This window comes from Phallusia mammillata, chromosome 4, assembly GCF_965637545.1.
Source record: "Phallusia mammillata chromosome 4, kaPhaMamm4.hap1.1, whole genome shotgun sequence".
Classification (NCBI taxonomy): Eukaryota; Metazoa; Chordata; class Ascidiacea; order Phlebobranchia; family Ascidiidae; genus Phallusia; species Phallusia mammillata.
The window spans coordinates 7,963,533-7,984,992 of NC_137255.1; the positions used below are offsets into that span (position 1 = coordinate 7,963,533).

Consider the following 21,460-nt stretch of genomic DNA (forward strand, 5'->3'; position numbering starts at 1 on the left):
GACTTTCGTCCGGATTAGGTGGCCGAGTGGTTGAGGCGATGGACTGCTAATCCATTGTGCTCTGCACGCGTTGGTTCGAATCCCAGCCTCGTCGTGTCATCTTTGGTACTTTTTTTGGTTGTTTAATCTTGCCCTATGTTAAGTTTTGAGAATTCGTGATTGGATTTCGTATTATCATTGGGCCATCAAATTGCCCCTGATCGTCACTGGGTTGGCCGAGTGGTTAAGGCGTTGGACTTAAGTTCCAATGGACAGTTGTCCGCGTGGGTTCGAACACCACACCCAGTAAATTGTTGTTATTTTTGTTGCATGTTCTGCATGAGTGCTATCGATCTGATGTGTGCTCGAGTGGAAAACTGACGAAATTGTACATTTATCTTACATTTTGTACTGAATTGTTTGTCAAATTTCTGCTGAATGACAACATTTATTTTCAAGTGGAGTATTTCGTACATCAAACACATTGCTTTAATTGGAAAATTGGCCTTCGTCGGGTCAAAGTTGCCGAGTGTTAAGGCGATGGACTGCTAACCCATTGTGCTCTGCCCGCGTGGGTTCGAGTCCCATCCGCGTCGTATCATCTTTGATACTCTTTTTGGTTGTTTAATCTTGCCCTATGTTATGTTTTAAGAGTTCGTGATTGGATTTCGTATTATCATTTGGCAATCAAATTGCCCTAGATCGTCACTGGGTTGGCCGAGTGGTTAAGGCGTTGGACTTAAGTTCCAATGGACAGTTGTCCGCCTGGGTTCGAACCCCACACCCAGTAAATTGTTGTTATTTTTGTTGCATGTTCTGCATGAGTGCTATCGATCTGATGTGTGCTCGAGTGGAAAACTGACGAAATTGTACATTTATCTTACATTTTGTACAGAGATGTTTGTCAAATTTCTGCTGAATGACAACATTTATTTTCAAGTGGAGTATTTCGTACATCAAACACATTGCTTTAATTCGAAAATGGTCCTTCGTCCGGATGAGGTGGCCGAGTGGTTGAGGCGATGGACTGCTAATCCATTGTGCTCTGCACGCGTGGGTTCGAATCCCATCCTCGTCGTATCATCTTTGGTACTTTTTTTGGTTGTTTAATCTTGCCCTATGTTAAGTTTTGAGAATTCGTGATTGGATTTCGTATTATCATTTGGCAATCAAATTGCCCTTGATCGTCACTGGGTTGGCCGAGTGGTTAAGGCGTTGGACTTAAGTTCCAATGGACAGTTGTCCGCGTGGGTTCGAACCACACACCCAGTAAATTGTTGTTATTTTCGTTGCATATTCTGCACCACTGCTATCGATCTGATGTGTGCTCGAGTGGAAAACTAACGAAATTGTACATTTATCTTACATTTTGTACTGAATTCTTTGTCAAATTTCTGCTGAATGACAATATTTATTTTCAAGTGGAGTATTTCGTACATCAAACACATTGCTTTAATTGGAAAATTGGCCTTCGTCGGGTCAAAGTTGCCGAGTGTTAAGGCGATGGACTGCTAACCCATTGTGCTCTGCCCGCGTGGGTTCGAGTCCCATCCGCGTCGTATCATCTTTGGTACTCATTTTGGTTGTTTAATCTTGCCCTATGTTAAGTTTTGAGAATTCGTGATTGGATTTCGCATGATCATTTGGCAATCAAATTGCCCTTGATCGTCACTGGGTTGGCCGAGTGGTTAAGGCGTTGGACTTAAGTTCCAATGGACAGTTGTCCGCGTGGGTTCGAACACCACACCCAGTAAATTGTTGTTATTTTTGTTGCATGTTCTGCATGAGTGCTATCGATCTGATGTGTGCTCGAGTGGAAAACTGACGAAATTGTACATTTATCTTACATTTTGTACAGAGATGTTTGTCAAATTTCTGCTGAATGACAACATTTATTTTCAAGTGGAGTATTTCGTACATCAAACACACTGCTTGAATTGGAAAATTGGCCTTCGTCTGGACGAGGTGGCCGAGTGGTTAAGGCGATGCACTGCTAATCCTTTGCGCTCTGCACGCGTGGGTTCGAATCCCATCCTCGTCGTATCATCTTTGGTACTCTTTTTGGTTGTTTAATCTGGCCCTATGTTAAGTTTTAAGAGTTCGTGATTGGATTTCGTATTATCATTTGACAATCAAATTGCCCTTGATAGTCACTGGGTTGGCCGAGTGGTTAAGGCGTTGGACTTAAGTTCCAATGGACAGTTGTCCGCGTGGGTTCGAACCCCACACCCAGTAAATTGTTGTTATTTTTGTTGCATGTTCTGCATGAGTGCTATCGATCTTATGTGTGCTCGAGTGGAAAACTGACGAAATTGTACATTTATCTTACATTTTGTACAGAGATGTTTATCAAATTTCTGCTGAATGACAACATTTATTTTCAAGTGGAGTATCTCGTACATCAAACACACTGCTTTAATTGGAAAATTGGCCTTCGTCTGGACGAGGTGGCCGAGTGGTTAAGGCGATGGACTGCTAATCCATTGATTTCGTATTATCATTAGGCCATCAAATTGCCCCTGCTCGTCACTGGGTTGGCCGAGTGGTTAAGGCGTTGGACTTAAGTTCCAATGGACAGTTGTCCGCCTGCGTTCGAACCCCACACCCAGTAAATCGTCATTATTTTCGTTGCATATTCTGCACGACTGCTATCGATCTGATGTGTGCTCGAGTGGAAAAGACTGACGAAATTGTACATTTGTATTTCATTTTGTACTGAGATGTTTGTCAAACCTCTGCTGAATGACAAGATTTATTTGTAAGTGGAGTATTTCGTACATCAAACACATTGCTTTAATTGGAAAATTGGCCTTCGTCGGGTCAAAGTTGCCGAGTGTTAAGGCGATGGACTGCTAACCCATTGTGCTCTGCCCGCGTGGGTTCGAGTCCCATCCGCGTCGCATCATCTTTGGTACTCATTTTGGTTGTTTAATCTGGCCCTATGTTAAGTTTTGAGAATTCGTGATTGGATTTCGCATGATCATTTGGCAATCAAATTGCCCTTGATCGTCACTGGGTTGGCCGAGTGGTTAAGGCGTTGGACTTAAGTTCCAATGGACAGTTGTCCGCGTGGGTTCGAACCCCACACCCAGTAAATTGTTGTTATTTTTGTTGCATGTTCTGCATGAGTGCTATCGATCTGATGTGTGCTCGAGTGGAAAACCGACGAAATTGTACATTTATCTTACATTTTGTACAGAGATGTTTGTCAAATTTCTGCTGAATGACAAGATTTATTTTCAAGTGGAGTATTTCGTACATCAAACACATTGCTTTAATTCGAAAATGGACTTTCGTCCGGATGAGGTGGCCGAGTGGTTGAGGCGATGGACTGCTAATCCATTGTGCTCTGCACGCGTTGGTTCGAATCCCAGCCTCGTCGTGTCATCTTTGGTACTTTTTTTGGTTGTTTAATCTTGCCCTATGTTAAGTTTTGAGAATTCGTGATTGGATTTCGTATTATCATTGGGCCATCAAATTGCCCTTAATCGTCACTGGGTTGGCCGAGTGGTTAAGGCGTTGGACTTAAGTTCCAATGGACAGTTGTCCGCGTGGGTTCGAACACCACACCAAGTAAATTGTTGTTATTTTTGTTGCATGTTCTGCATGAGTGCTATCGATCTGATGTGTGCTCGAGTGGAAAACTGACGAAATTGTACATTTATCTTACATTTTGTACTGAATTGTTTGTCAAATTTCTGCTGAATGACAAGATTTATTTTGAAGTGGAGTATTTCGTACATCAAACACATTGCTTTAATTGGAAAATTGGCCTTCGTCGGGTCAAAGTTGCCGAATGTTAAGGCGATGGACTGCTAACCCATTGTGCTCTGCCCGCGTGGGTTCGAGTCCCATCCGCGTCGTATCATCTTTGGTACTCTTTTTGGTTGTTTAATCTGGCCCTATGTTATGTTTTAAGAGTTCGTGATTGGATTTCGTATTATCATTTGGCAATCAAATTGCCCTAGATCGTCACTGGGTTGGCCGAGTGGTTAAGGCGTTGGACTTAAGTTCCAATGGACAGTTGTCCGCGTGGGTTCGAACCCCACACCCAGTAAATTGTTGTTATTTTTGTTGCATGTTCTGCATGAGTGCTATCGATCTGATGTGTGCTCGAGTGGAAAACTAACGAAATTGTACATTTATCTTACATTTTGTACTGAATTCTTTGTCAAATTTCTGCTGAATGACAATATTTATTTTCAAGTGGAGTATTTCGTACATCAAACACATTGCTTTAATTGGAAAATTGGCCTTCGTCGGGTCAAAGTTGCCGAGTGTTAAGGCGATGGACTGCTAACCCATTGTGCTCTGCCCGCGTGGGTTCGAGTCCCATCCGCGTCGTATCATCTTTGGTACTCATTTTGGTTGTTTAATCTTGCCCTATGTTAAGTTTTGAGAATTCGTGATTGGATTTCGCATGATCATTTGGCAATCAAATTGCCCTGGATCGTCACTGGGTTGGCCGAGTGGTTAAGGCGTTGGACTTAAGTTCCAATGGACAGTTGTCCGCGTGGGTTCGAACACCACACCCAGTAAATTGTTGTTATTTTTGTTGCATGTTCTGCATGAGTGCTATCGATCTGATGTGTGCTCGAGTGGAAAACTGACGAAATTGTACATTTATCTTACATTTTGTACAGAGATGTTTGTCAAATTTCTGCTGAATGACAACATTTATTTTCAAGTGGAGTATTTCGTACATCAAACACACTGCTTGAATTGGAAAATTGGCCTTCGTCTGGACGAGGTGGCCGAGTGGTTAAGGCGATGCACTGCTAATCCTTTGCGCTCTGCACGCGTGGGTTCGAATCCCATCCTCGTCGTATCATCTTTGGTACTCTTTTTGGTTGTTTAATCTGGCCCTATGTTAAGTTTTAAGAGTTCGTGATTGGATTTCGTATTATCATTTGACAATCAAATTGCCCTTGATAGTCACTGGGTTGGCCGAGTGGTTAAGGCGTTGGACTTAAGTTCCAATGGACAGTTGTCCGCGTGGGTTCGAACCCCACACCCAGTAAATTGTTGTTATTTTTGTTGCATGTTCTGCATGAGTGCTATCGATCTGATGTGTGCTCGAGTGGAAAACTGACGAAATTGTACATTTATCTTACATTTTGTACAGAGATGTTTATCAAATTTCTGCTGAATGACAACATTTATTTTCAAGTGGAGTATCTCGTACATCAAACACACTGCTTTAATTGGAAAATTGGCCTTCGTCTGGACGAGGTGGCCGAGTGGTTAAGGCGATGGACTGCTAATCCATTGATTTCGTATTATCATTAGGCCATCAAATTGCCCCTGCTCGTCACTGGGTTGGCCGAGTGGTTAAGGCGTTGGACTTAAGTTCCAATGGACAGTTGTCCGCCTGCGTTCGAACCCCACACCCAGTAAATCGTCATTATTTTCGTTGCATATTCTGCACGACTGCTATCGATCTGATGTGTGCTCGAGTGGAAAAGACTGACGAAATTGTACATTTGTATTTCATTTTGTACTGAGATGTTTGTCAAACCTCTGCTGAATGACAAGATTTATTTGTAAGTGGAGTATTTCGTACATCAAACACATTGCTTTAATTGGAAAATTGGCCTTCGTCGGGTCAAAGTTGCCGAGTGTTAAGGCGATGGACTGCTAACCCATTGTGCTCTGCCCGCGTGGGTTCGAGTCCCATCCGCGTCGCATCATCTTTGGTACTCATTTTGGTTGTTTAATCTGGCCCTATGTTAAGTTTTGAGAATTCGTGATTGGATTTCGCATGATCATTTGGCAATCAAATTGCCCTTGATCGTCACTGGGTTGGCCGAGTGGTTAAGGCGTTGGACTTAAGTTCCAATGGACAGTTGTCCGCGTGGGTTCGAACCCCACACCCAGTAAATTGTTGTTATTTTTGTTGCATGTTCTGCATGAGTGCTATCGATCTGATGTGTGCTCGAGTGGAAAACCGACGAAATTGTACATTTATCTTACATTTTGTACAGAGATGTTTGTCAAATTTCTGCTGAATGACAAGATTTATTTTCAAGTGGAGTATTTCGTACATCAAACACATTGCTTTAATTCGAAAATGGACTTTCGTCCGGATTAGGTGGCCGAGTGTTAAGGCGATGGACTGCTAATCCATTGTGCTCTGCACGCGTGGGTTCGAATCCCATATTCGTCGTATCATCTTTGGTACTCTTATTGGTTGTTAAATCTTGCACTGTGTTAAGTTTTGAGAATTCGTGATTGGATTTCGTATTATCATTGGGCCATCAAATTGCCCTTAATCGTCACTGGGTTGGCCGAGTGGTTAAGGCGTTGGACTTAAGTTCCAATGGACAGTTGTCCCCGTGGGTTCGAACCCCACACCCAGTAAATTGTCGTTATTTTCGTTGCATATTCTGCACGACTGCTATCGATCTGATGTGTGCTCGAGTGGAAAAGACTGACGAAATTGTACATTTGTATTTCATTTTGTACAGAGATGTTTGTCAAACTTCTGCTGAATGACAAGATTTATTTGTAAGTGGAGTATTTCGTACATCAAACACATTGCTTGAATTGGAAAATTGGCCTTCGTCGGGTCAAAGTTGCCGAGTGTTAAGGCGATGGACTGCTAACCCATTGCGCTCTGCCCGCGTGGGTTCGAATCCCATCCTCGTCGTATCATCTTTGGTACTCTTTTTGGTTGTTTAATCTTGCCCTATGTTAAGTTTTGAGAATTCGTGATTGGATTTCGTATTATCATTGGGCCATCAAATTGCCCTTAATCGTCACTGGGTTGGCCGAGTGGTTAAGGCGTTGGACTTAAGTTCCAATGGACAGTTGTCCGCGTGGGTTCGAACACCACACCCAGTAAATTGTTGTTATTTTTGTTGCATGTTCTGCATGAGTGCTATCGATCTGATGTGTGCTCGAGTGGAAAACTGACGAAATTGTACATTTATCTTACATTTTGTACTGAATTGTTTGTCAAATTTCTGCTGAATGACAAGATTTATTTTGAAGTGGAGTATTTCGTACATCAAACACATTGCTTTAATTGGAAAATTGGCCTTCGTCGGGTCAAAGTTGCCGAATGTTAAGGCGATGGACTGCTAACCCATTGTGCTCTGCCCGCGTGGGTTCGAATCCCATCCTCGTCGTATCATCTTTGGTACTCTTTTTGGTTGTTTAATCTGGCCCTATGTTATGTTTTAAGAGTTCGTGATTGGATTTCGTATTATCATTTGGCAATCAAATTGCCCTAGATCGTCACTGGGTTGGCCGAGTGGTTAAGGCGTTGGACTTAAGTTCCAATGGACAGTTGTCCGCGTGGGTTCGAACCCCACACCCAGTAAATTGTTGTTATTTTTGTTGCATGTTCTGCATGAGTGCTATCGATCTGATGTGTGCTCGAGTGGAAAACTAACGAAATTGTACATTTATCTTACATTTTGTACTGAATTGTTTGTCAAATTTCTGCTGAATGACAACATTTATTTTCAAGTGGAGTATTTCGTACATCAAACACATTGCTTTAATTGGAAAATTGGCCTTCGTCGGGTCAAAGTTGCCGAGTGTTAAGGCGATGGACTGCTAACCCATTGTGCTCTGCCCGCGTGGGTTCGAGTCCCATCCGCGTCGTATCATCTTTGATACTCTTTTTGGTTGTTTAATCTTGCCCTATGTTATGTTTTAAGAGTTCGTGATTGGATTTCGTATTATCATTTGGCAATCAAATTGCCCTAGATCGTCACTGGGTTGGCCGAGTGGTTAAGGCGTTGGACTTAAGTTCCAATGGACAGTTGTCCGCCTGGGTTCGAACCCCACACCCAGTAAATTGTTGTTATTTTTGTTGCATGTTCTGCATGAGTGCTATCGATCTGATGTGTGCTCGAGTGGAAAACTGACGAAATTGTACATTTATCTTACATTTTGTACAGAGATGTTTGTCAAATTTCTGCTGAATGACAACATTTATTTTCAAGTGGAGTATTTCGTACATCAAACACATTGCTTTAATTCGAAAATGGTCCTTCGTCCGGATGAGGTGGCCGAGTGGTTGAGGCGATGGACTGCTAATCCATTGTGCTCTGCACGCGTGGGTTCGAATCCCATCCTCGTCGTATCATCTTTGGTACTTTTTTTGGTTGTTTAATCTTGCCCTATGTTAAGTTTTGAGAATTCGTGATTGGATTTCGTATTATCATTTGGCAATCAAATTGCCCTTGATCGTCACTGGGTTGGCCGAGTGGTTAAGGCGTTGGACTTAAGTTCCAATGGACAGTTGTCCGCGTGGGTTCGAACCACACACCCAGTAAATTGTTGTTATTTTCGTTGCATATTCTGCACCACTGCTATCGATCTGATGTGTGCTCGAGTGGAAAACTGACGAAATTGTACATTTATCTTACATTTTGTACAGAGATGTTTGTCAAATTTCTGCTGAATGACAAGATTTATTTTCAAGTGGAGTATTTCGTACATCAAACACATTGCTTTAATTCGAAAATGGACTTTCGTCCGGATGAGGTGGCCGAGTGGTTGAGGCGATGGACTGCTAATCCATTGTGCTCTGCACGCGTGGGTTCGAATCCCATCCTCGTCGTATCATCTTTGGTACTTTTTTTGGTTGTTTAATCTTGCCCTATGTTAAGTTTTGAGAATTCGTGATTGGATTACGTATTATCATTAGGCCATCAAATTGCCCTTGATAGTCACTGGGTTGGCCGAGTGGTTAAGGCGTTGGACTTAAGTTCCAATGGACCGTTGTCCGCGTGGGTTCGAACCCCACACCCAGTAAATTGTTGTTATTTTTGTTGCATGTTCTGCATGAGTGCTATCGATCTGATGTGTGCTCGAGTGGAAAACTGACGAAATTGTACATTTATCTTACATTTTGTAACGAGATGTTTGTCAAATTTCTGCTGAATGACAACATTTATTTTCAAGTGGAGTATCTCGTACATCAAACACACTGCTTGAATTGGAAAATTGGCCTTCGTCTGGACGAGGTGGCCGAGTGGTTAAGGCGATGGACTGCTAATCCATTGATTTCGTATTATCATTAGGCCATCAAATTGCCCCTGCTCGTCACTGGGTTGGCCGAGTGGTTAAGGCGTTGGACTTATGTTCCAATGGACAGTTGTACGCGTGGGTTCGAACCCCACACCAAGTAAACTGTTGTTATTTTCGTTGCATATTCTGCACGACTGCTATCGATCTGATGTGTGCTCGAGTGGAAAAGACTGACGAAATTGTACATTTGTATTTCATTTTGTACAGAGATGTTTGTCAAATTTCTGCTGAATGACAACATTTATTTTCAAGTGGAGTATTTCGTACATCAAACACATTGCTTTAATTGGAAAATTGGCCTTCGTCGGGTCAAAGTTGCCGAGTGTTAAGGCGATGGACTGCTAACCCATTGTGCTCTGCCCGCGTGGGTTCGAGTCCCATCCGCGTAGCATCATCTTTGGTACTCTTTTTGGTTGTTTAATCTTGCCCTATGTTAAGTTTTGAGAATTCGTGATTGGATTTCGCATGATCATTTGGCAATCAAATTGCCCTTGATCGTCATTGGGTTGGCCGAGTGGTTAAGGCGTTGGACTTAAGTTCCAATGGACAGTTGTCCGCGTGGGTTCGAACCCCACACCCAGTAAATTGTTGTTATTTTTATTGCATGTTCTGCATGAGTGCTATCGATCTGATGTGTGCTCGAGTGGAAAACCGACGAAATTGTACATTTATCTTACATTTTGTACAGAGATGTTTGTCAAATTTCTGCTCAATGACAACATTTATTTTCAAGTGGAGTATTTCGTACATCAAACACATTGCTTTAATTCGAAAATGGACTTTCGTCCGGATGAGGTGGCCGAGTGGTTGAGGCGATGGACTGCTAATCCATTGTGCTCTGCACGCGTTGGTTCGAATCCCATCCTCGTCCTGTCATCTTTGGTACTCTTTTTGGTTGTTAAATCTTGCACTATGTTAAGTTTTGAAAATTCGTGATTGGATTTCGTATTATCATTTGGCCATCAAATTGCCCTTGATCGTCACTGGGTTGGCCGAGTGGTTAAGGCTTTGGACTTATGTTCCAATGGACAGTTGTCCGCGTGGGTTCGAACCCCACACCAAGTAAACTGTTGTTATTTTCGTTGCATATTCTGCACGACTGCTATCGATCTGATGTGTGCTCGAGTGGAAAAGACTGACGAAATTGTACATTTGTTTTTCATTTTGTACAGAGATGTTTGTCAAATTTCTGCTGAATGACAACATTTATTTTCAAGTGGAGTATTTCGTACATCAAACACACTGCTTTAATTGGAAAATTGGCCTTCGTCGGGTCAAAGTTGCCGAGTGTTAAGGCGATGCACTGCTAATCCATTGCGCTCTGCACGCGTGGGTTCGAGTCCCATCCTCGTCGTATCATCTTTGGTACTCGTTTTGGTTGTTTAATCTGGCCCTATGTTAAGTTTTAAGAGTTCGTGATTGGATTTCGTATTATCATTTGACAATCAAATGGCCCTTGATAGTCACTGGGTTGGCCGAGTGGTTAAGGCGTTGGACTTAAGTTCCAATGGACAGTTGTCCGCGTGGGTTCGAACCCCACACCCAGTAAATTGTCATTATTTTCGTTGCATATTCTGCACCACTGCTATCGATCTGATGTGTGCTCGAGTGGAAAAGACTGACGAAATTGTACATTTGTATTTCATTTTGTACTGAGATGTTTGTCAAATTCTGCTGAATGACAAGATTTATTTGTAAGTGGAGTATTTCGTACATCAAACACATTGCTTTAATTGGAAAATTGGCCTTCGTCTGGACGAGGTGGCCGAGTGGTTAAGGCGATGTACTGCTAACCCATTGTGCTCTGCACGCGTGGGTTCGAATCCCATCCTCGTCGTATCATCTTTGGTACTCTTTTTGGTTGTTTAATTCTGGCCCTATGTTAAGTTTTAAGAGTTCGTGATTGGATTTCGAATTATCATTTGACAATCAAATTGCCCTTGATAGTCACTGGGTTGGCCGAGTGGTTAAGGCGTTGGACTTCCAATGGACAGTTGTCCGCGTGGGTTCGAACCCCACACCCAGTAAAATGTTGTTATTTTCGTTGCATATTCTGCACCACTGCTATCGATCTGATGTGTGCTCGAGTGGAAAAGACTGACGAAATTGTACATTTGTATTTCATTTTGTACAGAGATGTTTGTCAAACTTCTGCTGAATGACAAGATTTATTTGTAAGTGGAGTATTTCGTACATCAAACACATTGCTTTAATTGGAAAATTGGCCTTCGTCGGGTCAAAGTTGCCGAGTGTTAAGGCGATGGACTGCTAACCCATTGCGCTCTGCCCGCGTGGGTTCGAATCCCATCCTCGTCGTATCATCTTTGGTACTCTTTTTGGTTGTTTAATCTGGCCCTATGTTAAGTTTTAAGAGTTCGTGATTGGATTTCGTATTATCATTTGGCAATCAAATTGCCCTTGATCGTCACTGGGTTGGCCGAGTGGTTAAGGCGTTGGACTTAAGTTCCAATGGAAAGTTGTCCGCGTGGGTTCGAACCCCACACCCAGTAAATAGTTGTTATTTTTGTTGCATGTTCTGCATGAGTGCCATCGATCTGATGTGTGCTCGAGTGGAAAACCGACGAAATTGTACATTTATCTTACATTTTGTACAGAGATGTTTGTCAAACTTCTGCTGAATGACAACATTTATTTGTAAGTGGAGTATTTCGCACATCAAACACACTGCTTGAATTGGAAAATTGGCCTTCGTCGGGTCAAAGTTGCCGAGTGTTAAGGCGATGCACTGCTAATCCATTGCGCTCTGCACGCGTGGGTTCGAGTCCCATCCTCGTCGTATTATCTTTGGCACTCTTTTTGGTTGTTTAATCTGGCCCTATGTTAAGTTTTGAGAGTTCGTGATTGGATTTCGTATTATCATTTGGCAATCAAATTGCCCTTGATAGTCACTGGGTTGGCCGAGTGGTTAAGGCGTTGGACTTAAGTTCCAATGGACAGTTGTCTGCGTCGGTTCGAACCCCACACCAAGTAACTTGTTGTTATTTTTGTTGCATGTTCTGCATGAGTGCTATCGATCTGATGTGTGCTCGAGTGGAAAAGACTGACGAAATTGTACATTTGTATTTCATTTTGTACTGAGATGTTTGTCAAATTCTGCTGAATGACAAGATTTATTTGTAAGTGGAGTATTTCGTACATCAAACACATTGCTTTAATTGGAAAATTGGCCTTCGTCTGGACGAGGTGGCCGAGTGGTTAAGGCGATGTACTGCTAACCCATTGTGCTCTGCACGCGTGGGTTCGAATCCCATCCTCGTTGTATCATCTTTGGTACTCTTTTTGGTTGTTTAATTCTGGCCCTATGTTAAGTTTTAAGAGTTCGTGATTGGATTTCGAATTATCATTTGACAATCAAATTGCCCTTGATAGTCACTGGGTTGGCCGAGTGGTTAAGGCGTTGGACTTCCAATGGACAGTTGTCCGCGTGGGTTCGAACCCCACACCCAGTAAAATGTTGTTATTTTCGTTGCATATTCTGCACCACTGCTATCGATCTGATGTGTGCTCGAGTGGAAAAGACTGACGAAATTGTACATTTGTATTTCATTTTGTACAGAGATGTTTGTCAAACTTCTGCTGAATGACAAGATTTATTTGTAAGTGGAGTATTTCGTACATCAAACACATTGCTTTAATTGGAAAATTGGCCTTCGTCGGGTCAAATTTGCCGAGTGTTAAGGCGATGTACTGCTAACCCATTGTGCTCTGCACGCGTGGGTTCGAGTCCCATCCTCGTCGTATCATCTTTGGTACTCTTTTTGGTTGTTTAATCTGGCCCTATGTTAAGTTTTAAGAGTTCGTGATTGGATTTCGTATTATCATTTGGCAATCAAATTGCCCTTGATCGTCACTGGGTTGGCCGAGTGGTTAAGGCGTTGGACTTAAGTTCCAATGGAAAGTTGTCCGCGTGGGTTCGAACCCCACACCCAGTAAATAGTTGTTATTTTTGTTGCATGTTCTGCATGAGTGCCATCGATCTGATGTGTGCTCGAGTGGAAAACCGACGAAATTGTACATTTATCTTACATTTTGTACAGAGATGTTTGTCAAACTTCTGCTGAATGACAACATTTATTTGTAAGTGGAGTATTTCGTACATCAAACACATTACTTTAATTGGAAAATTGGCCTTCGTCGGGTCAAAGTTGCCGAGTGTTAAGTCGATGTACTGCTAACCCATTGTGCTCTGCACGCGTGGGTTCGAGTCCCATCCTCGTCGTATCATCTTTGGTACTCTTTTTGGTTGTTTAATCTGGCCCTATGTTAAGTTTTAAGAGTTCGTGATTGGATTTCGTATGATCATTTGGCAATCAAATTGCACTTGATCGTCACTGGGTTGGCCGAGTGGTTAAGGCGTTGGACTTATGTTCCAATGGACAGTTGTCCGCGTGGGTTCGAACCCCACACCCAGTAAATTGTTGTTATTTTTGTTGCATGTTCTGCATGAGTGCCATCGATCTGATGTGTGCTCGAGTGGAAAACCGACGAAATTGTACATTTATCTTACATTTTGTACGGAGATGTTTGTCAAATTTCTGCTGAATGACAAGATTTATTTTCAAGTGGAGTATTTCGTACATCAAACACACTGCTTGAATTGGAAAATTGCCCTTCGTCTGAACGAGGTGGCCGAGTGGTTAAGGCGATGGACTGCTAATCCATTGTGCTCTGCACGCGTGGGTTCGAATCCCATATTCGTCGTATCATCTTTGGTACTCTTATTGGTTGTTAAATCTTGCACTGTGTTAAGTTTTGAGAATTCGTGATTGGATTTCGTATTATCATTGGGCCATCAAATTGCCCTTAATCGTCACTGGGTTGGCCGAGTGGTTAAGGCGTTGGACTTAAGTTCCAATGGACAGTTGTCCCCGTGGGTTCGAACCCCACACCCAGTAAATTGTCGTTATTTTCGTTGCATATTCTGCACGACTGCTATCGATCTGATGTGTGCTCGAGTGGAAAAGACTGACGAAATTGTACATTTGTATTTCATTTTGTACAGAGATGTTTGTCAAACTTCTGCTGAATGACAAGATTTATTTGTAAGTGGAGTATTTCGTACATCAAACACATTGCTTTAATTGGAAAATTGGCCTTCGTCGGGTCAAAGTTGCCGAGTGTTAAGGCGATGGACTGCTAACCCATTGCGCTCTGCACGCCTGGGTTCGAATCCCATCCTCGTCGTATCATCTTTGGTACTCTTTTTGGTTGTTTAATCTGGCCCTATGTTAAGTTTTAAGAGTTCGTGATTGGATTTCGTATTATCATTTGGCAATCAAATTGCCCTTGATCGTCACTGGGTTGGCCGAGTGGTTAAGGCGTTGGACTTAAGTTCCAATGGACAGTTGTCTGCGTGGGTTCGAACCCCACACCAAGTAACTTGTTGTTATTTTTGTTGCATGTTCTGCATGAGTGCTATCGATCTGATGTGTGCTCGAGTGGAAAAGACTGACGAAATTGTACATTTATCTTACATTTTGTACAGAGATGTTTGTCAAATTTCTGCTGAATGACAACATTTATTTTCAAGTGGAGTATTTCGTACATCAAACACACTGCTTGAATTGGAAAATTGGCCTTCGTCTGGACGAGGTGGCCGAGTGGTTAAGGCGATGGACTGCTAATCCATTGTGCTCTGCACGCGTGGGTTCGAATCCCATATTCGTCGTATCATCTTTGGCACTCTTTTTGGTTGTTTAAATCTTGCACTATGTTAAGTTTTGAGAATTCGTGATTGGATTTCGTATTATCATTGGGCCATCAAATTGCCCTTGATAGTCACTGGGTTGGCCGAGTGGTTAAGGCGTTGGACTTAAGTTCCAATGGACAGTTGTCCCCGTGGGTTCGAACCCCACACCCAGTAAATTGTCATTATTTTCGTTGCATATTCTGCACGACTGCTATCGATCTGATGTGTGCTCGAGTGGAAAAGACTGACGAAATTGTACATTTGTATTTCATTTTGTACTGAGATGTTTGTCAAACTTCTGCTGAATGACAAGATTTATTTGTAAGTGGAGTATTTCGTACATCAAACACATTGCTTTAATTGGAAAATTGGCCTTCGTCGGGTCAAATTTGCCGAGTGTTAAGGCGATGTACTGCTAACCCATTGTGCTCTGCACGCGTGGGTTCGAATCCCATCCTCGTCGTATCATCTTTGGTACTCTTTTTGGTTGTTTAATCTGGCCCTATGTTAAGTTTTAAGAGTTCGTGATTGGATTTCGTATTATCATTTGGCAATCAAATTGCCCTTGATCGTCACTGGGTTGGCCGAGTGGTTAAGGCGTTGGACTTAAGTTCCAATGGAAAGTTGTCCGCGTGGGTTCGAACCCCACACCCAGTAAATTGTTGTTATTTTTGTTGCATGTTCTGCATGAGTGCCATCGATCTGATGTGTGCTCGAGTGGAAAACCGACGAAATTGTACATTTATCTTACATTTTGTACAGAGATGTTTGTCAAACTTCTGCTGAATGACAACATTTATTTTCAAGTGGAGTATTTCGCACATCAAACACACTGCTTGAATTGGAAAATTGGCCTTCGTCGGGTCAAAGTTGCCGAGTGTTAAGGCGATACACTGCTAATCCATTGCGCTCTGCACGCGTGGGTTCGAGTCCCATCCTCGTCGTATCATCTTTGGTACTCTTTTTGGTTGTTTAATCTGGCCCTATGTTAAGTTTTGAGAGTTCGTGATTGGATTTCGTATTATCATTTGGCAATCAAATTGCCCTTGATAGTCACTGGGTTGGCCGAGTGGTTAAGGCGTTGGACTTAAGTTCCAATGGACAGTTGTCCGCGTGGGTTCGAACCCCACACCCAGTAAATTGTTGTTATTTTTGTTGCATGTTCTGCATGAGTGCTATCGATCTGATGTGTGCTCGAGTGGAAAACTGACGAAATTGTACATTTATCTTACATTTTGTACAGAGATGTTTGTCAAACTTCTGCTGAATGACAACATTTATTTTCATGTGGAGTATTTCGTACATCAAACACACTGCTTGAATTGGAAAATTGGCCTTCGTCTGGACGAGGTGGCCAAGTGGTTAAGGCGATGGACTGCTAATCCATTGTGCTCTGCACGCGTGGGTTCGAATCCCATCCTCGTCGTATCATCTTTGGCACTCTTTTTGATTGTTTAATTCTTGCCCTATGTTAAGTTTTGATAATTCGTGATTGGATTTCGGATGATCATTAGGCCATCAAATTGCTCTTAAACGTCGCTGGGTTGGCCGAGTGGTTAAGGCGTTGGACTTAAGTTCCAATGCACAGTTGTCCGCGTGGGTTCGAACCCCACATCCAGTAAATTGTTGTTATTTTTGTTGCATGTTCTGCATGAGTGCTATCGATCTGATGTGTGCTCGAGTGGAAAACTGACGAAATTGTACATTTATCTTACATTTTGTACTGAGATGTTTGTCAAATTTCTGCTGAATGACAACATTTATTTTCAAGTGGAGTATTTCGTACATCAAACAGACTGCTTGAATTGGAAAATTGGCCTTCGTCTGGACGAGGTGGCCGAGTCCTTAAGGCGATGGACTGCTAATCCATTGTGCTCTGCACGCGTGGGTTCGAATCCCATCCTCGTCGTATCATCTTTGGTACTCTTTTTGGTTGTTTAATTCTTGCCTTATGTTAAGTTTTAAGAATTCGTGATTGGATTTCGTATTATCATTAGGCCATCAAATTGCCCTCCATCGTCACTGGGTTGGCCGAGTGGTTAAGGCGTTGGACTTAAGTTCCAATGGACAGTTGTCCGCGTGCGTTCGAACCCCACACCAAATAATCTGTTGTTATTTTTGTTGCATGTTCTGCATGAGTGCTATCGATCTGATGTGTGCTCGAGTGGAAAAGACTGACGAAATTGTACATTTATCTTACATTTTGTACTGAATTGTTTGTCAAATTTCTGCTGAATGACAAGATTTATTTTGAAGTGGAGTATTTCGTACATCAAACACATTGCTTTAATTGGAAAATTGGCCTTCGTCGGGTCAAAGTTGCCGAATGTTAAGGCGATGGACTGCTAACCCATTGTGCTCTGCCCGCGTGGGTTCGAGTCCCATCCGCGTCGTATCATCTTTGGTACTCTTTTTGGTTGTTTAATCTGGCCCTATGTTATGTTTTAAGAGTTCGTGATTGGATTTCGTATTATCATTTGGCAATCAAATTGCCCTAGATCGTCACTGGGTTGGCCGAGTGGTTAAGGCGTTGGACTTAAGTTCCAATGGACAGTTGTCCGCGTGGGTTCGAACCCCACACCCAGTAAATTGTTGTTATTTTTGTTGCATGTTCTGCATGAGTGCTATCGATCTGATGTGTGCTCGAGTGGAAAACTAACGAAATTGTACATTTATCTTACATTTTGTACTGAATTGTTTGTCAAATTTCTGCTGAATGACAACATTTATTTTCAAGTGGAGTATTTCGTACATCAAACACATTGCTTTAATTGGAAAATTGGCCTTCGTCGGGTCAAAGTTGCCGAGTGTTAAGGCGATGGACTGCTAACCCATTGTGCTCTGCCCGCGTGGGTTCGAGTCCCATCCGCGTCGTATCATCTTTGATACTCTTTTTGGTTGTTTAATCTTGCCCTATGTTATGTTTTAAGAGTTCGTGATTGGATTTCGTATTATCATTTGGCAATCAAATTGCCCTAGATCGTCACTGGGTTGGCCGAGTGGTTAAGGCGTTGGACTTAAGTTCCAATGGACAGTTGTCCGCCTGGGTTCGAACCCCACACCCAGTAAATTGTTGTTATTTTTGTTGCATGTTCTGCATGAGTGCTATCGATCTGATGTGTGCTCGAGTGGAAAACTGACGAAATTGTACATTTATCTTACATTTTGTACAGAGATGTTTGTCAAATTTCTGCTGAATGACAACATTTATTTTCAAGTGGAGTATTTCGTACATCAAACACATTGCTTTAATTCGAAAATGGTCCTTCGTCCGGATGAGGTGGCCGAGTGGTTGAGGCGATGGACTGCTAATCCATTGTGCTCTGCACGCGTGGGTTCGAATCCCATCCTCGTCGTATCATCTTTGGTACTTTTTTTGGTTGTTTAATCTTGCCCTATGTTAAGTTTTGAGAATTCGTGATTGGATTTCGTATTATCATTTGGCAATCAAATTGCCCTTGATCGTCACTGGGTTGGCCGAGTGGTTAAGGCGTTGGACTTAAGTTCCAATGGACAGTTGTCCGCGTGGGTTCGAACCACACACCCAGTAAATTGTTGTTATTTTCGTTGCATATTCTGCACCACTGCTATCGATCTGATGTGTGCTCGAGTGGAAAACTGACGAAATTGTACATTTATCTTACATTTTGTACAGAGATGTTTGTCAAATTTCTGCTGAATGACAAGATTTATTTTCAAGTGGAGTATTTCGTACATCAAACACATTGCTTTAATTCGAAAATGGACTTTCGTCCGGATGAGGTGGCCGAGTGGTTGAGGCGATGGACTGCTAATCCATTGTGCTCTGCACGCGTGGGTTCGAATCCCATCCTCGTCGTATCATCTTTGGTACTTTTTTTGGTTGTTTAATCTTGCCCTATGTTAAGTTTTGAGAATTCGTGATTGGATTACGTATTATCATTAGGCCATCAAATTGCCCTTGATAGTCACTGGGTTGGCCGAGTGGTTAAGGCGTTGGACTTAAGTTCCAATGGACCGTTGTCCGCGTGGGTTCGAACCCCACACCCAGTAAATTGTTGTTATTTTTGTTGCATGTTCTGCATGAGTGCTATCGATCTGATGTGTGCTCGAGTGGAAAACTGACGAAATTGTACATTTATCTTACATTTTGTAACGAGATGTTTGTCAAATTTCTGCTGAATGACAACATTTATTTTCAAGTGGAGTATCTCGTACATCAAACACACTGCTTGAATTGGAAAATTGGCCTTCGTCTGGACGAGGTGGCCGAGTGGTTAAGGCGATGGACTGCTAATCCATTGATTTCGTATTATCATTAGGCCATCAAATTGCCCCTGCTCGTCACTGGGTTGGCCGAGTGGTTAAGGCGTTGGACTTATGTTCCAATGGACAGTTGTACGCGTGGGTTCGAACCCCACACCAAGTAAACTGTTGTTATTTTCGTTGCATATTCTGCACGACTGCTATCGATCTGATGTGTGCTCGAGTGGAAAAGACTGACGAAATTGTACATTTGTATTTCATTTTGTACAGAGATGTTTGTCAAATTTCTGCTGAATGACAACATTTATTTTCAAGTGGAGTATTTCGTACATCAAACACATTGCTTTAATTGGAAAATTGGCCTTCGTCGGGTCAAAGTTGCCGAGTGTTAAGGCGATGGACTGCTAACCCATTGTGCTCTGCCCGCGTGGGTTCGAGTCCCATCCGCGTAGCATCATCTTTGGTACTCATTTTGGTTGTTTAATCTTGCCCTATGTTAAGTTTTGAGAATTCGTGATTGGATTTCGCATGATCATTTGGCAATCAAATTGCCCTTGATCGTCATTGGGTTGGCCGAGTGGTTAAGGCGTTGGACTTAAGTTCCAATGGACAGTTGTCCGCGTGGGTTCGAACCCCACACCCAGTAAATTGTTGTTATTTTTATTGCATGTTCTGCATGAGTGCTATCGATCTGATGTGTGCTCGAGTGGAAAACCGACGAAATTGTACATTTATCTTACATTTTGTACAGAGATGTTTGTCAAATTTCTGCTCAATGACAACATTTATTTTCAAGTGGAGTATTTCGTACATCAAACACATTGCTTTAATTCGAAAATGGACTTTCGTCCGGATGAGGTGGCCGAGTGGTTGAGGCGATGGACTGCTAATCCATTGTGCTCTGCACGCGTTGGTTCGAATCCCATCCTCGTCCTGTCATCTTTGGTACTCTTTTTGGTTGTTAAATCTTGCACTATGTTAAGTTTTGAAAATTCGTGATTGGATTTCGTATTATCATTTGGCCATCAAATTGCCCTTGATCGTCACTGGGTTGGCCGAGTGGTTAAGGCTTTGGACTTATGTTCCAATGGACAGTTGTCCGCGTGGGTTCGAACCCCACACCAAGTAAACTGTTGTTATTTTCGTTGCATATTCTGCACGACTGCTATCGATCTGATGTGTGCTCGAGTGGAAAAGACTGACGAAATTGTACATTTGTTTTTCATTTTGTACAGAGATGTTTGTCAAATTTCTGCTGAATGACAACATTTATTTTCAAGTGGAGTATTTCGTACATCAAACACACTGCTTTAATTGGAAAATTGGCCTTCGTCGGGTCAAAGTTGCCGAGTGTTAAGGCGATGCACTGCTAATCCATTGCGCTCTGCACGCGTGGGTTCGAGTCCCATCCTCGTCGTATCATCTTTGGTACTCGTTTTGGTTGTTTAATCTGGCCCTATGTTAAGTTTTAAGAGTTCGTGATTGGATTTCGTATTATCATTTGACAATCAAATGGCCCTTGATAGTCACTGGGTTGGCCGAGTGGTTAAGGCGTTGGACTTAAGTTCCAATGGACAGTTGTCCGCGTGGGTTCGAACCCCACACCCAGTAAATTGTCATTATTTTCGTTGCATATTCTGCACCACTGCTATCGATCTGATGTGTGCTCGAGTGGAAAAGACTGACGAAATTGTACATTTGTATTTCATTTTGTACTGAGATGTTTGTCAAATTCTGCTGAATGACAAGATTTATTTGTAAGTGGAGTATTTCGTACATCAAACACATTGCTTTAATTGGAAAATTGGCCTTCGTCTGGACGAGGTGGCCGAGTGGTTAAGGCGATGTACTGCTAACCCATTGTGCTCTGCACGCGTGGGTTCGAATCCCATCCTCGTCGTATCATCTTTGGTACTCTTTTTGGTTGTTTAATTCTGGCCCTATGTTAAGTTTTAAGAGTTCGTGATTGGATTTCGAATTATCATTTGACAATCAAATTGCCCTTGATAGTCACTGGGTTGGCCGAGTGGTTAAGGCGTTGGACTTCCAATGGACAGTTGTCCGCGTGGGTTCGAACCCCACACCCAGTAAAATGTTGTTATTTTCGTTGCATATTCTGCACCACTGCTATCGATCTGATGTGTGCTCGAGTGGAAAAGACTGACGAAATTGTACATTTGTATTTCATTTTGTACAGAGATGTTTGTCAAACTTCTGCTGAATGACAAGATTTATTTGTAAGTGGAGTATTTCGTACATCAAACACATTGCTTTAATTGGAAAATTGGCCTTCGTCGGGTCAAAGTTGCCGAGTGTTAAGGCGATGGACTGCTAACCCATTGCGCTCTGCCCGCGTGGGTTCGAATCCCATCCTCGTCGTATCATCTTTGGTACTCTTTTTGGTTGTTTAATCTGGCCCTATGTTAAGTTTTAAGAGTTCGTGATTGGATTTCGTATTATCATTTGGCAATCAAATTGCCC

The 21,460-nt window shown here is 42.5% G+C and overlaps 39 non-coding genes across 39 annotated transcripts; all 39 read left to right on the forward strand.

Moving 5' to 3' along the window:
* Positions 1-686: 686 nt before the first annotated feature.
* Positions 687-769, forward strand: Trnal-uaa (transfer RNA leucine (anticodon UAA)). Its single transcript has one exon. It is a non-coding gene; the product is annotated as a tRNA-Leu (tRNA).
* A 206-nt stretch (positions 770-975) lies between these two features.
* Trnas-gcu (transfer RNA serine (anticodon GCU)) lies at positions 976-1,057 on the forward strand. Its single transcript has one exon. It is a non-coding gene; the product is annotated as a tRNA-Ser (tRNA).
* A 111-nt stretch (positions 1,058-1,168) lies between these two features.
* Positions 1,169-1,251, forward strand: Trnal-uaa (transfer RNA leucine (anticodon UAA)). The gene has a single exon. It is a non-coding gene; the product is annotated as a tRNA-Leu (tRNA).
* An 880-nt stretch (positions 1,252-2,131) lies between these two features.
* Trnal-uaa (transfer RNA leucine (anticodon UAA)) lies at positions 2,132-2,214 on the forward strand. The gene has a single exon. It is a non-coding gene; the product is annotated as a tRNA-Leu (tRNA).
* A 776-nt stretch (positions 2,215-2,990) lies between these two features.
* Trnal-uaa (transfer RNA leucine (anticodon UAA)) lies at positions 2,991-3,073 on the forward strand. The gene has a single exon. It is a non-coding gene; the product is annotated as a tRNA-Leu (tRNA).
* Positions 3,074-3,953: 880 nt separating this feature from the next.
* On the forward strand, positions 3,954-4,036 carry Trnal-uaa (transfer RNA leucine (anticodon UAA)). The gene has a single exon. It is a non-coding gene; the product is annotated as a tRNA-Leu (tRNA).
* Positions 4,037-4,916: 880 nt separating this feature from the next.
* On the forward strand, positions 4,917-4,999 carry Trnal-uaa (transfer RNA leucine (anticodon UAA)). The gene has a single exon. It is a non-coding gene; the product is annotated as a tRNA-Leu (tRNA).
* Positions 5,000-5,775: 776 nt separating this feature from the next.
* Positions 5,776-5,858, forward strand: Trnal-uaa (transfer RNA leucine (anticodon UAA)). The gene has a single exon. It is a non-coding gene; the product is annotated as a tRNA-Leu (tRNA).
* Positions 5,859-6,256: 398 nt separating this feature from the next.
* Trnal-uaa (transfer RNA leucine (anticodon UAA)) lies at positions 6,257-6,339 on the forward strand. Its single transcript has one exon. It is a non-coding gene; the product is annotated as a tRNA-Leu (tRNA).
* Positions 6,340-7,220: 881 nt separating this feature from the next.
* Trnal-uaa (transfer RNA leucine (anticodon UAA)) lies at positions 7,221-7,303 on the forward strand. The gene has a single exon. It is a non-coding gene; the product is annotated as a tRNA-Leu (tRNA).
* A 398-nt stretch (positions 7,304-7,701) lies between these two features.
* Positions 7,702-7,784, forward strand: Trnal-uaa (transfer RNA leucine (anticodon UAA)). Its single transcript has one exon. It is a non-coding gene; the product is annotated as a tRNA-Leu (tRNA).
* A 206-nt stretch (positions 7,785-7,990) lies between these two features.
* Positions 7,991-8,072, forward strand: Trnas-gcu (transfer RNA serine (anticodon GCU)). Its single transcript has one exon. It is a non-coding gene; the product is annotated as a tRNA-Ser (tRNA).
* A 111-nt stretch (positions 8,073-8,183) lies between these two features.
* Positions 8,184-8,266, forward strand: Trnal-uaa (transfer RNA leucine (anticodon UAA)). The gene has a single exon. It is a non-coding gene; the product is annotated as a tRNA-Leu (tRNA).
* Positions 8,267-8,472: 206 nt separating this feature from the next.
* Trnas-gcu (transfer RNA serine (anticodon GCU)) lies at positions 8,473-8,554 on the forward strand. The gene has a single exon. It is a non-coding gene; the product is annotated as a tRNA-Ser (tRNA).
* A 111-nt stretch (positions 8,555-8,665) lies between these two features.
* Trnal-uaa (transfer RNA leucine (anticodon UAA)) lies at positions 8,666-8,748 on the forward strand. Its single transcript has one exon. It is a non-coding gene; the product is annotated as a tRNA-Leu (tRNA).
* Positions 8,749-9,041: 293 nt separating this feature from the next.
* Positions 9,042-9,124, forward strand: Trnai-uau (transfer RNA isoleucine (anticodon UAU)). Its single transcript has one exon. It is a non-coding gene; the product is annotated as a tRNA-Ile (tRNA).
* Positions 9,125-9,524: 400 nt separating this feature from the next.
* Trnal-uaa (transfer RNA leucine (anticodon UAA)) lies at positions 9,525-9,607 on the forward strand. The gene has a single exon. It is a non-coding gene; the product is annotated as a tRNA-Leu (tRNA).
* A 399-nt stretch (positions 9,608-10,006) lies between these two features.
* Trnai-uau (transfer RNA isoleucine (anticodon UAU)) lies at positions 10,007-10,089 on the forward strand. Its single transcript has one exon. It is a non-coding gene; the product is annotated as a tRNA-Ile (tRNA).
* Positions 10,090-10,489: 400 nt separating this feature from the next.
* On the forward strand, positions 10,490-10,572 carry Trnal-uaa (transfer RNA leucine (anticodon UAA)). Its single transcript has one exon. It is a non-coding gene; the product is annotated as a tRNA-Leu (tRNA).
* An 879-nt stretch (positions 10,573-11,451) lies between these two features.
* Positions 11,452-11,534, forward strand: Trnal-uaa (transfer RNA leucine (anticodon UAA)). The gene has a single exon. It is a non-coding gene; the product is annotated as a tRNA-Leu (tRNA).
* A 1,360-nt stretch (positions 11,535-12,894) lies between these two features.
* Positions 12,895-12,977, forward strand: Trnal-uaa (transfer RNA leucine (anticodon UAA)). The gene has a single exon. It is a non-coding gene; the product is annotated as a tRNA-Leu (tRNA).
* Positions 12,978-13,375: 398 nt separating this feature from the next.
* Positions 13,376-13,458, forward strand: Trnai-uau (transfer RNA isoleucine (anticodon UAU)). Its single transcript has one exon. It is a non-coding gene; the product is annotated as a tRNA-Ile (tRNA).
* Positions 13,459-13,857: 399 nt separating this feature from the next.
* On the forward strand, positions 13,858-13,940 carry Trnal-uaa (transfer RNA leucine (anticodon UAA)). Its single transcript has one exon. It is a non-coding gene; the product is annotated as a tRNA-Leu (tRNA).
* Positions 13,941-14,631: 691 nt separating this feature from the next.
* Positions 14,632-14,713, forward strand: Trnas-gcu (transfer RNA serine (anticodon GCU)). The gene has a single exon. It is a non-coding gene; the product is annotated as a tRNA-Ser (tRNA).
* Positions 14,714-14,825: 112 nt separating this feature from the next.
* Positions 14,826-14,908, forward strand: Trnal-uaa (transfer RNA leucine (anticodon UAA)). The gene has a single exon. It is a non-coding gene; the product is annotated as a tRNA-Leu (tRNA).
* A 400-nt stretch (positions 14,909-15,308) lies between these two features.
* Positions 15,309-15,391, forward strand: Trnal-uaa (transfer RNA leucine (anticodon UAA)). Its single transcript has one exon. It is a non-coding gene; the product is annotated as a tRNA-Leu (tRNA).
* Positions 15,392-15,789: 398 nt separating this feature from the next.
* On the forward strand, positions 15,790-15,872 carry Trnal-uaa (transfer RNA leucine (anticodon UAA)). Its single transcript has one exon. It is a non-coding gene; the product is annotated as a tRNA-Leu (tRNA).
* Positions 15,873-16,078: 206 nt separating this feature from the next.
* Trnas-gcu (transfer RNA serine (anticodon GCU)) lies at positions 16,079-16,160 on the forward strand. Its single transcript has one exon. It is a non-coding gene; the product is annotated as a tRNA-Ser (tRNA).
* Positions 16,161-16,561: 401 nt separating this feature from the next.
* On the forward strand, positions 16,562-16,643 carry Trnas-gcu (transfer RNA serine (anticodon GCU)). Its single transcript has one exon. It is a non-coding gene; the product is annotated as a tRNA-Ser (tRNA).
* A 595-nt stretch (positions 16,644-17,238) lies between these two features.
* Trnal-uaa (transfer RNA leucine (anticodon UAA)) lies at positions 17,239-17,321 on the forward strand. Its single transcript has one exon. It is a non-coding gene; the product is annotated as a tRNA-Leu (tRNA).
* A 398-nt stretch (positions 17,322-17,719) lies between these two features.
* Positions 17,720-17,802, forward strand: Trnal-uaa (transfer RNA leucine (anticodon UAA)). The gene has a single exon. It is a non-coding gene; the product is annotated as a tRNA-Leu (tRNA).
* Positions 17,803-18,008: 206 nt separating this feature from the next.
* Positions 18,009-18,090, forward strand: Trnas-gcu (transfer RNA serine (anticodon GCU)). The gene has a single exon. It is a non-coding gene; the product is annotated as a tRNA-Ser (tRNA).
* A 111-nt stretch (positions 18,091-18,201) lies between these two features.
* Trnal-uaa (transfer RNA leucine (anticodon UAA)) lies at positions 18,202-18,284 on the forward strand. Its single transcript has one exon. It is a non-coding gene; the product is annotated as a tRNA-Leu (tRNA).
* A 206-nt stretch (positions 18,285-18,490) lies between these two features.
* On the forward strand, positions 18,491-18,572 carry Trnas-gcu (transfer RNA serine (anticodon GCU)). The gene has a single exon. It is a non-coding gene; the product is annotated as a tRNA-Ser (tRNA).
* Positions 18,573-18,683: 111 nt separating this feature from the next.
* On the forward strand, positions 18,684-18,766 carry Trnal-uaa (transfer RNA leucine (anticodon UAA)). The gene has a single exon. It is a non-coding gene; the product is annotated as a tRNA-Leu (tRNA).
* A 293-nt stretch (positions 18,767-19,059) lies between these two features.
* Positions 19,060-19,142, forward strand: Trnai-uau (transfer RNA isoleucine (anticodon UAU)). The gene has a single exon. It is a non-coding gene; the product is annotated as a tRNA-Ile (tRNA).
* A 400-nt stretch (positions 19,143-19,542) lies between these two features.
* On the forward strand, positions 19,543-19,625 carry Trnal-uaa (transfer RNA leucine (anticodon UAA)). Its single transcript has one exon. It is a non-coding gene; the product is annotated as a tRNA-Leu (tRNA).
* A 399-nt stretch (positions 19,626-20,024) lies between these two features.
* On the forward strand, positions 20,025-20,107 carry Trnai-uau (transfer RNA isoleucine (anticodon UAU)). Its single transcript has one exon. It is a non-coding gene; the product is annotated as a tRNA-Ile (tRNA).
* A 400-nt stretch (positions 20,108-20,507) lies between these two features.
* Trnal-uaa (transfer RNA leucine (anticodon UAA)) lies at positions 20,508-20,590 on the forward strand. The gene has a single exon. It is a non-coding gene; the product is annotated as a tRNA-Leu (tRNA).
* The last annotated feature ends 870 nt before the right edge of the window (positions 20,591-21,460 follow it).